This window comes from Vitis vinifera, chromosome 11 (genome assembly GCF_030704535.1).
Source record: "Vitis vinifera cultivar Pinot Noir 40024 chromosome 11, ASM3070453v1".
Taxonomy (NCBI): domain Eukaryota; kingdom Viridiplantae; phylum Streptophyta; class Magnoliopsida; order Vitales; family Vitaceae; genus Vitis; species Vitis vinifera.
In genome coordinates this window covers 17,576,163-17,584,542 of record NC_081815.1, presented here as the reverse complement: position 1 = coordinate 17,584,542, position 8,380 = coordinate 17,576,163, and positions in this window count along the sequence as shown.

Here is an 8,380-nt window from a genome sequence, read left to right as displayed (position 1 = left end):
ATAAATAAATAAATGTTATAAAAATTGATGAGTTATTTTTTCAAAATATTTTTATTATTATTTTATGCATGTTAAAATAGGAAAATTTAAAAAAAAAATTAAACCAAAACATTTTTAATTTAATTATATATTTATCAAGATTGGATGCAACAATATTCAAATCCATCTAAAATTTTGAAAAAAAAATCTTAAATTTATTTCTAATTCATATATTTTAATTTCAAACTCGTTCCATTAAAAATAAAATACTACAATAGGCATAAAAAAATATGTTAATTACCATTTATAGACTATTTATTTCTTTTTTTTAAGAAATCATCTTCATCTCTTTGTTTTATTTATTTTTATAGGTGGTCTCTTCTTTCTTTCTTTTTTTTCTTTTTTTTTTGGCTTTTTATGTAGAAAATTAGCAAACTAAATCAAATTTAATTTATTTTTCCGACATATATTCGTTATTAAAAAACTTTAGATAATTGATGATTGATTTTTTTTCTCTTTGCAATTGATTTTTTTCCACCTAACCCATGTATGGCATAAATACTCAAATGAGAACATGTCTATTGAATCACACTCAAAAGAAGTACAACACCCACTCTACTAAGGCAATTTGGGAATCTGAGGGCACTTTTGCAACAACTATGTTAAGCCTATTCATCAGATTTTGTCAAGCATTTATACAAACCCTCACCAAGATGATAGGTGCAAAATCTCTGATATCATCTACTCTTTTTGAGGAACCAACATCAGGAAATTGTTGTTCAAACTCCTCTCAAAAGTCCTAGTCAAAAAGACCCCTCTAAGCATCATCATACATGCTTCCTTATACTTTATTAGAGTATGATACAAATTATGGACTCAAATCTTAACAACTTTAAGTTTTTAAGAAATTGAAACTTAACATGGTATCAAAGTCCTAATTAAGTGGAAGTCTTGGACTCAAGTCCTCTCGATAAATACCTATCTAACTATTTGTGATCACAAAATATGTGATTTGTTTGTTGCTCTTACGATTTATGTTTCTCATTATGAAGATGGAGTCCTATATTGGGGGATTAGAGCATGATATATATTATGGGCTTAAATCCTAACAACTTAAGTTTTTAAGGAAAGTTGGTAACTCAACACATCTAATATTCCTCACTCCACAAACCTACTCAATCCCAAGCTAATTACAATATCAAAGGACATAATTTTCAATTTTGGATTCTTGGAGACACATAAAACTGCTTTGTGCAACTGGAGAAAAGATTTGATGAATCTCCTTTTGCCAAAATCACTAAGCCTCCCAACAATCCCAAAAATAATTTTTAGCAAATTATTTGGTGATAAACTCACTAAAAGTTGTTGCAATGACAAAATTATCTTTACTGGTTCTCTAACTCCAATTTTTAAAAAGTCAAAGATGTTCCCCTAAGGAAAAATCTTTAATATAGATAAGTCATCTATTTGCTAAAAGAAAAGGTCTTTGGCTCTTCAAGGATTAGAAACACAAGATTTGAAAGGGAAAACCCATTTTTTCACCATGTTAGTTCACCTTAATACAACCCACTAACTTGGGTTTAATAAAAAGCCTCTATTATATTTCTTTTTCTTCATTCATGATTGTCCCTTGTATATAACACCTAACTACTTTAGTCTCAAACTTCAACAATGGTGAAAATAGATTAATCCATTCTTTTCCTTACTCTAGAACTTCATTTTTATAGATAATGGTGAATAAATAGTATACCAAAGTACACAAAACATATACAATGGTCAATAGGCACCAAAAGGCTATGCCTATAAAAAGAGAACAAAAGAAACAACTCCCTCATTCAATAAGATTCTAACCAATCTACAAATCAATTAATGATATAAAGTCTTCTTATATATATATAGCCTAACTTATGATAAAGTTACTTGGAAATAAACATTTCGACTTTTAATTAGATTACTCCTTATCTTCAAATGATTTCAGATTTCTTTCATTTGAATTATTCAAATAATTCATAAAAGAGAGACTTTCAATACCTTTTTTGCATTGTTCTTCCTACAAAAGAATCATGTTAACTTAAAAAAAAATAGCCTTTCTTACCAATAAATATGGCTCCCAAACCATGCCAAAGAAATAAAAAAGTAACTACCATAAAACTTTTTTTTGGCACAATGAAAGAGAATGTGATTAATTGATTTTTTTTCGTCTTTAAATATAAAACATTTACTTGCCAACCACCACCCTCTCTTTTAAACTTGATTTGACGTTAACTTCTTTTAACTAGCTTCCTAAGCAAAAAAAAGTTGCCTTATACGAGATCTCTAAATTCCAAATTATGCTCATTGGAAAAAGAGTGTTCCTATTCAAGACAAAATAGAGATATTTGACAAAAAAAAAACTTCATTCCTCCAATCCATCCAAAACACCATATCGTATTCTTCCTTATTCACTATGTATCTTGCAATCTTGAGAAAAAAGTCTCCACATCATGAAGCTTCCAATCGTTTAAGCGTCTAGAGAAACCATATTCCATTTACCTCCACATACATTTGTCCTATCCCACAATTTGCATACAAATAGGGAAAGCACACATACAAGGGCTCATCCCTCACACCATCTATATGTTAGGATGGGATCATCATTGGTGCATGCATTGAAGACCTTAGGGATATGAGATCTAAGCAGAAGTGGAAGCATATATGATTTTTCTAAAACCTTATATCTAGGCGCTAAAAGGCATACTTTTTTATTTTGATATCTTTTAATACAAGATGGCTCCATCTTTGACCCTTAGCATGTATGTAGAGTCAAAGTCGTGATTTTCTTATGACAATGACGAAAATATCTTGACCAGCTAATTTTTCAATTATATCATTAATTTATTACAGATTTTTCAACAAGATACCGATTTCTTACCTTTTATCGTCAACTTTTCGACGCCATGTCAACCATTATATTATAGAAAAAAATTTAGTGAGACGTTAAGTTGTAGAAAGCCCAATTCGTATCACCTGAGATGGCACCTCTATGTAGTAGGAAGCTCAACTATCAAATAACCATTTGGGGTTTTTACCTTTTTTATTTAGGATGCCCCATTTCTCATTTAAGGAAAAACAAAAACAAAAAGTATCAAATGAATAGTTGAGCAAGGCCTCAAATATTATATAAAGGGTCTGCACCACTTATACATATCTTGTAAACAATATATTAATATTAAAATTAATTAAAGTAAATTAAGTTTAGTTACTTTATTATATTTTATATAATAATTAAATATAAAACAAATAAAAATTTATAGATAAAATTATCAAAATTTTTAAATAAAAAAATATTTATACATATATCATTATTTTTTTTATATCCTTAAAATAATACAAATTTTACATAATATTATGAATTTAGGATACATATATTATTTTATTCAATAAAACACCGTAATATTATATGTTTATTATTTAGAGTTTTTTTCCAATATTTATATGAGTTTTGATTAACTTATGTCTCATCGATGTTTTTTATTGAAATTTTTGTCAATATATCTCGATATTTCCATAAAATCAAGTTATCAATATTTCCGTAAAAACTAATATTTTTATCTTTATGTAGAGTGACAACACAATCTTGAGAAAGAGAGAAAGAAGGTGACTAAGGTTTTCTATGGAAGATTTGAGAGTGAATATATAGATTGATTAATTGGCCAAACTAAACCTTAACAGGATTTAAATAACCTCTCTTGTGAGCTTAAATGACTTAAATCCACTATGAGCTTCGGTCACTTATTCTAACTCACGATTGTCATAATTGATTAATTAGTCTTAATGGGTCTCAATTAATTAATTAGTTCTAAAGGTTTCAATAAATTAATTAGTCCAATCTAGAAAAACCAAAATAAACAATCATAAGTTTTTGTGCCCCAAAATGCCCTTGTGCACACATATGATTAATTAAACCTAATTTCCCTCAAATCTTTGTGCCAATAAAGACTATAAGCTCATATGAGTACTATTGAGACCCATGTGAAAATAATCTCTTTCAAAGTCTAATTGTGAAGTTGACTTAACACTCCACTAAAAAAACTCAAGTGCACTTAGTACCCTATGATATTACATCCAGATAAAATTGATTATATCCAATTTAATCAATTTCTCAAGTTTGCGACCTATCATCCACTACATTCAAACTCCCTATGAGTTGATTTTATAATTTCATGAGGTAATAACTATCAACTATTAGGATTGAGCCCCAGAAAACATGAAATGATATAACAAATAAATATTCAACTATAATTATTTTTTTTATTTATGTTTCTTGTTTGCCTTTTACTATCCTATTAGCATTAATTAGTTATCTAAGCATACACGTTTCACATCACTTGGATTGTACATGACTTGGATGCATTAGGAGTTGTATAGAAGATCCAAGTCATGGGTTCTTTGTAAAGTGATGAGTTATCCATAGTCGATTCATGAATTTGGACAATCCATCTCTAATTGTAGTGCATTACCTCCTAATTGAAAGGATAACTTGTCTTAGTCAGTGAGATGATTTTTTTCATGATAAGTACACTAGTGTATATGGTTACACATTAGATAAGACTTACGGTGAATCATGATGTAAGACTATCAATTGTCATGATTCACCAAGTTATTATATTATATGGACTTTCAACGTTAAAAAGATATTAAGTCTATGTCAAAATCAATAGGAAGCTTTGACCTATGGATGAGACCTTAATATAGTCATTTATACGAATTGGGTTACTATTGATAGAGATTAGTGGTAAAAAAATATCTCAATGAAGGTACCATGATATTTCATGAAATTGAGATAGTGTGTCCTTCTGTGCAATCTAAAGGACATGTGATCACAACGACTATGGTCATAACATTTCCTTTAAGGAAATTTGACATATACTCAATGGAGTTAGAGTATATCAAGTGATCACATAATAAGTGGATTTGTAACTCAAGAATTGAGGAAGTAATCTTGATAGGTTGATAGCATTAATTACCTTATTAGATTACGAAGGTCAATTCATTGAAGATATACATGCACTGGCTAGTAGGTCACGAACTTGAATCTTGTCTCGTTGTAATTTCAAAGGATACTAGAGTGTAGTTGATTCTTTTTAGTGGAAGATTGAATGAACTTTCGAATTGGATTTTAAAGGAGCCAATATTTTTCTATAGGTCCTAGTAGTCCTTGCTTGACCTCCTAGTTATTGGTGGCATGTTGTTTTTAAGGATTTTGGGTTTCTAGTTCATAAATGTGCGTAAGGCCTTTTGGTAAAAATTAAATATTATACTAGATCTTATGAATTGTTTTTCCAGTATAGGTTAATTAATTAATTGGAGCCTATAAAGACTAATTAATTAATTAGGACTCATGTGAACAAGATTAAGTGACTCAAGCTCATTTTAGGTCTAAGTCATTGAAGCCTTTAAGAAAACCTATAAATACCCTCTTAGGGGTTAGGACTTCAGACTTTTGTTTTCATCTTCTAGAAAACTTCTAGAAAGAAACCCTAGTCATCATCTAGAGAGAAAAGTCCACACTTTTCTCTTGCCTAGTCTTTACAAGAAGAGATTGGATGGAAAAATACTGAGTAGACAAACTTTTCAATGCTTCTACGGTTTGAAATCTTCTACCACTTTTTTTTCGGCTTGAAATCGATTTAGTAACCTCTAGATTGCAAGTATGACTATATCCTCCCTAGATCTACTATGATAATGGTTTTTGTTGTCACATTTTTCCGTTGTATTAAATTTTTCGAGCCCTAAGGATAGTTGCATGCATCCTACTAGATTCAGGGTTAAGGGATGAAGTCATCTAGAGTTCCCAACAACACCATACATCAATTTTATCCTCAACCATGTATTCAATAATCTTTATTTTTTTACCTCCCCTTAATTTCTTAATATCCCCTAATTAAGTTTCTTTTCCTTGCAATTGGTCAGCTCCATCAAATCCGTAGGAACGCCAGATTCAAATTCATTTATAATAATTAAATTTCAACCTCGTAAAATTAATCCTAAATTATAGTGCATTAATTTTCATACAATAAATATTAAACTTATCACTTTTCATGTGTTCAAGAGGAAAATTTTGGTGTGTTACCCAACATTAAATTTGTTTTTTTCCCAAGTTTTGGTTTTTCTTTTGAATCCAATATCTTGTACTCATGTATATCCATGTGTAGAGAAACAAATTTTTTTTCTTACATTTTTTTCTTGAATTTCTTATTTTACAATCATGTTTGCCACCTATTGAGTAACTAATTTTCACGAAAGTTTAATTTTCTCTGAATTTACATATAAGATCAATAAATTACAAAAATAAACATGTGATGAGATTTACATCTTAACTATGTTCAATCATGAAGTAGTTGTCATGTCTATTGTCATGGCTCATTTTTGTTTTTTTGTTTCTTTTTTCGGTTTTATATTTTTTTTTCATTTTTTTTAAGATGATTAAGAGATCGTTTGAAACTAATTCTAATTAAAATATTTTCCTTATTCAAAAATCACTTGAAGTTATTTTCTAGATTTTTAAAAATGATCATAAATATTTGTTAAACACCAAATTTGTATGAGGGAAGGCTTCCAAGTATTAGGAAGCACTTTTAATCTCTCTAAAAATCATTACCAAGTAGGCTTTTAGATGCTTCATTTCACTTTATTATAATTAAGGATATTTTAGGTGCTTCATTTTCATGACATTTAAGTGACTTTCTTTAAGAGAAAAAAAGGAGAAGTAGTTAGCCATATAAGCAATTCAAAATTTTGTTTTATGCTAATCAGTGTCACCAGCTTTAGCCTACTTTTTATGACTTTGGTGGTATTTTTTTAGGAACCATGCTCAAATAAGCCGATTGGAGCGTTTAGAGGAAACTTGATCCACTCTATCTATTTTCATGATAGTGATGCTATTGTCTTCTTGTTTATAGCTTACCCACTCTCATGTCTTCTTTTTAAAAAAAAATAAAAAAAAAATTGTTACTTATAGATCCCAACTTGATGGTTAATTGTTTTCAAAAATAATTTAAAAAATTAGTTTTTTAAAAATTATTCTCTAATTTTTGTAAAACAAAAATCGATTTAAAAACATAAAATATTTTTAACATGTTTTTAATATTTTAAATATATTTTAAAAATAATTTTTATATATAATATTTTATTTTTAATCATTATACATGTTTATATAATTAAGAGAGTTGGGAGGAGAGTTTGGAGAGAGCTTGAGATAGTGAGAAATTGAGAGTTTAAAAATTTTCTCTCTTGTAATTTTCCTCCTTCGGTTTGTTGTATTCATCACTCTGAGTCATCCCTCTGCTATCAACCAGCTTATATTCATCAACTCTCTGTAATCAAGGTATATTTTCAATAAACAATATTTTCATATTCAAATATTTGTGTTTTTATGTTTAAATTTCTACAATAAATTAGACAGAATTAGACATTAAATATTTCTATTTTTATACTTGGAGATCATTAGATAGAATTAATTATTGCGTGCATGAACTGTTGAATGTCCAATTATCCATGTAAGCAATTCAAAATTTTGTTTTATGCTAATCAGTGTCACTAGCTTTAGCCTACTTTTTATGACTTTGGTGGTATGTTTTTAGGAACCATGCTCAAATAAGTCTATTGGAGTGTTTAGAGGAAACTTGATCCACTCAATCTATTTTTATGATAGTGATGCTATTGTCTTCTTGTTTATAGCTTACCCACTCTCATGTCTTCTTTTAAAAAAAAAAATTTTAAAATTGTTACTTCAAGATCCCAACTTGATGGTTAATTGTTTTCAAAAATAATTTTAAAAAATAGTTTTTTAAAATTTATTCTCTAATTTTTGTAAAACAAAAATCGATTTAAAAACATAAAATATTTTTAACATGTTTTTAATATTTTAAAAATAATTTTTATGTATAATATTTTATTTTTAATCATTCTACGTGTTTATATAATTGTTTCTTAAAATATCTTTTAGAAAACAAATGAAAATAACAAAAAATAAATAAAAAAAATTGTTCAAAATACTTTATTTTATATGTTTAAGAATAAAAATCATAATACAGTTTTTAATTGTCAAACATGTTTTTTATATTTTTTATTATTCTAAAAAATAGTTCATAAATAAACTTTTATCGTCTCAACTCAATTAAAATTTTTGTATTTATTTAAATGATTTTTTTTATTAGAACTTATAATAGAGCTTAATATGAAATATAAAAAAATATTACTTCTCATAAAAAAAAAAAATTTAACTTATATAAGAAGAAATGTCATATTTAATAAAAATTTTGCCATACCAATATTTTTCTTTAAATACCTTTGCTTTGATCTCAACTTCAGACTTTAGTCTAAGATGAAAAGAAAGAATCATCCCAAATAGCACCCAAAA